The sequence below is a fragment of the Otolemur garnettii genome, unplaced genomic scaffold (genome assembly GCF_000181295.1).
Source record: "Otolemur garnettii isolate 467f Iridium unplaced genomic scaffold, OtoGar3 scaffold00009, whole genome shotgun sequence".
In the NCBI taxonomy this organism is placed as follows: domain Eukaryota; kingdom Metazoa; phylum Chordata; class Mammalia; order Primates; family Galagidae; genus Otolemur; species Otolemur garnettii.
The window spans coordinates 404,885-408,963 of NW_003852404.1; positions in this window are offsets into that span (position 1 = coordinate 404,885).

Sequence of the window (4,079 nt, forward strand, 5' to 3'; positions counted from 1 at the left end):
AAAAAAAAAAAAAAAAGAAAGAAAAGAAAAGAAAAAAATAAAAGTCTGATGGGTGCTCTTTATTTCTTTTCCTTGCCTTACTAAAATGACCAAAACCCCCAGTACAATGATGAAATAAAAATGGTGAGCATGGATATCTTTACCTTTTTCCCATCTTAAAGAGAAAACATTCTTTTCAGTCTTTCATCATAAAATGTTATGTTAGCTGTCAGTTTTTCATTGATTTCTCCTTGCCAAGTTTAGGAAATTTCCTTCTACCTGAGTCTGTTGAAATTTTTTTTTCTATGAATGGATATTTGATTTGTCAAATGCTTTTTTGCTAACCATTGAGATGATCATGTGGTTTTTAACTTCTATCCTATTAAAAAGTTATAAGACATTAATTGATGTTTTGGATGGCAAGCCTTGCATTGCTGGGATAAATCCCACTTGATCATGATGCATACTCTTTTTTGTATGTTGCAGGATTCAGTTTACTAATATTTCTTTTAAAGAATTTTTGCATCTGTAATCATGTGATATTGGTCTGTGATCTTCCTTTCTTGTGATATCTTTGTCTGGCTTTGGTATCAGTATCATAATACTGCTCTTATAGAATTAGTAGGGAAGGGTCTCCTACTCTTCTACTTCATAGAAGAGTTTGAGAAGGAATGATATTATTTAGTCTCTAAATATTTGATAGAACTCACAAATGAGACAATTAAGGCCTATGCTTTTATTTGTGGGAAGTATTTTACTTACTATTTCAATCTCTTGTTTTACGTCTATTCAACTTTTCCATTTTCTATTCTTTCTGTGTAACAGATTTATTGGGATATAATTAACAAATCATAAGTTTTACCCGTATGCAGTGTGCAATTTGGTGTATTCATAGAGTTATGCAACCATTACCACAATCAGTTTTAGAATATTTCCATCATCCCAAAAAGGAACCCTGTACCCTTTAGCCATTACCTTCCAATTTCTCCTCCTCTTCCCCCTACCACCCCACCCTAGGCAACCAGTATCCTACTGTCTCTACACATTTGCCTATTTTTTGACATTTTATATAAGTGGAATCAGTATGTGGTCTTTTGGACTTCCTTCTTTCACTTAGCATAATGTTTTCAAAGTTCAAATGTTCATCTATATTGCAGCATATATTAGTACCTCATTTCTTTTTAAGGCTAACTACTGTTCCATCATATAGGTGTATCACTTTTATTTATCCATTCATAAGATGGTGGACATTCTGTTGTCTCCACCCTTTGGCTCTCATAAATCATGCTGAACGAATGTTTGTTTAGTTTCAAATAATTTAGAGAACCAAAAAGAATGTATACGATTACTACACACACACACACACACACACACACACACAAAGCAATTGTGGCAAATTGCATGCAACTGGTGGATTTGAATAAAGATTCTTATTATGTAATGTCCCTTTTGATTGCTGATAATTTTCCTTATCCTGAAATCTACTCTGCTTGATATTAATATATCCACTCCAGATTTTTTGATTAGTATTATTATTGTATTTAGCAGGTATGCATTTCTTAGGCCAGGAAAAATGTGCCTAAGAAAAATAAATGTTTTCTATAATTCCTCTTAGAGCCCTCAAGCAACTACAATATGCTTCCTTTCGCCTTGTTCCCTGTCCTTAAACCACACAGTCTTCATCCTAGACATTAGGCCTCTTTCTACCATTGCCAGCTCTCAGGACCACATCCACACTGCCCTTAGCTGCACAAAAACACTTTCTGAGTCTCTTTGTGTTGTGTTGGGCATGTGAAAAGACTCTGGTAGGCTTCTTTGGTTCTGTCTACCTTTAGACCACCATACCTTTCCTCTCTTTGCCCCTCCTGTTTTTGGACCTGCCACAATGCAGTCTAATCTGGGTTAGGAAAAGTCCCCTCTTTTGAAAAAAATAATAATAAGATGGGGGAGGAGCAAGATGGTGGCCGAGTAACAGCTTCCTTGCAACTGGGCACAGTGATTCTGGGGAGAGAAGACTCCAGGCATCTCTGGCTGGTGTGATCTGCCCAGAAACATCCCTTTGGGGACACAGGGAGTCAGCAAGAGACTTCTAGACCCTATAAGAAGGACAAAAGCAGTGGAGAACTGGCAAGTGGTTGTGTGTGTTCGTTTGGTCTAATCACACCAGCAGCTGTAAGTATAGCAGCAGTGGTATTGCAAACTGGAAAGGCCTTACCTGTGAGCTGTTTTTTTTTTTTTTTTTTTTTTTGACTTGGCACTTAGTTGAACTACCTTGGGAGAACTTGGGTGAGAGTGTGGAGGACTTTAAGTGTTATCTAAGACTGTGGACTGTGCCGATAAGCTAGACAGAACTAATAGTGTTCAGCTGTGGGCCACATGGAGCCATTGTGGGAGAACTGTCCTGGCAAGCTCTGCACTCTGGGTCACAGAGCAAGGATCAGGCGGAAGACCATGGGAGAGTAATCTAGTGACTGAGCAGCCTAAAGGCAGGGACTGAGATGACCTACGGACTTGGTCCTCAAGGGCATAGAATGAGACCTGTTTTGGCACACTGGGTGGGGTACTGTGTCTGAACAGGCTGGCAAAGAGCTGCTGACCTCAAAGGAACCACCCAACCTGGCACCCCCAGAGGTTGGGGTTTTTTAAGGACTCATCAAAACCCTAGGCCAGAGGAACAGTAACTTAAAGAGCAAGAGGAAGTGAAAGGAAAATTAGGGCAAGAAAACAGATAAAAGAAAACACTCATGAGGAAGAATCAGCAAAAAAATCCTGACAACATTAAAAACCAGTCCAGAGCAACCTCCCCAAGGGACTCTGAGGTAGTTACTCCAGAGGATTCCATCTATAAAGAAATGTTAGAAATGACAGAAAAGGGAATTTAGAATACCAATGATGAAAACAATGAAGGAAATGATGGAAAGAATGAAGGAAACTGCTGATGAGGTGGAAAATAACCAAAAGGAAATCCAAAAACAGAATCAAATAAGAGATGAACAATATGAAGAATATAGAAATGATATAGCAGAGCTGAAGGAACTGAAGCAGTCAATTAGGGAACTTAAAGATGCAATAGAAAGTATCAACAACAGATTAGACTATGCAGAAGAAAGAATCTCAGAGGTAGAGGACAAAGATCTTGAGATAACTCAGATAGTTAAAGAGGCAGAAAAGAAGAGAGGGAAAGCAGAACATCACTGACAGAATTTGGGACTTGATGAAGTGTTCAAACATACAAGTTCTAGGTATCCCAGAAAGGGAATAAGAATGCCCCAGGGGAATGGAAACCAAACTAGAGGACATTATAAATGAAAATTTCCCAAATATCACCAAAGATTCTGACACACTTCTTTCAGAGTGATATCAGACCCCAGGTCACCTCAACTCTAACAGAGCTTCTGCAAGACACATTGTGATGAACCTGTTCAAAGTCAAGACAAAAGAAAAGATTCTGCAAGCTACCAGGTGTAAGTGCCAGTTGACCTACAGGGGCAAATCCATCAGGGTGACTGCAGAATTCTCTAATGAAACTTTTCAAGCCAGAAGACAATGGTCATCTACCTTTAATCTACTTCGAACAATTTCCAGCCCAGAATTCTATATCCTGCTAAGCTAAGCTTTAAAATTGACAGAGAAATTAATTACTGATATGCAAACATTGAGGAAATTCGCCACAACAAGATCAGCTCTACAGGAAATACTTCAACCTGTTCTACACACTGACCATCACAATGGATCAACAACAAAGAACTCAGAAATTAAAGGACAGAACCTAACTTCCACAATGATGCAAAAGATAAAACTAAGCAATGGATTCTCACAAAATAAAATGAATAGAATACTATCACACTTATCAATTATCTCAATAAATGTTAATGGCTTGAATTCCCCCCTGAAGAGGCACAGATTGGCTGACTGGATTAAAAAACACAAGCCATCCATTTGCTGTCTGCAGGAAACACACCTAGCTTCAAAAGAAAAAATTAAAACTCTGAGTTAAGGGTTGGAAGACAAATTTTCAGGCAAACAGAATTCAGAAGAAAAGAGGGGTTGCAATCTTATTTTCAGATACATGTGGATTTAAAGCAACTAAAGTCAAAAAA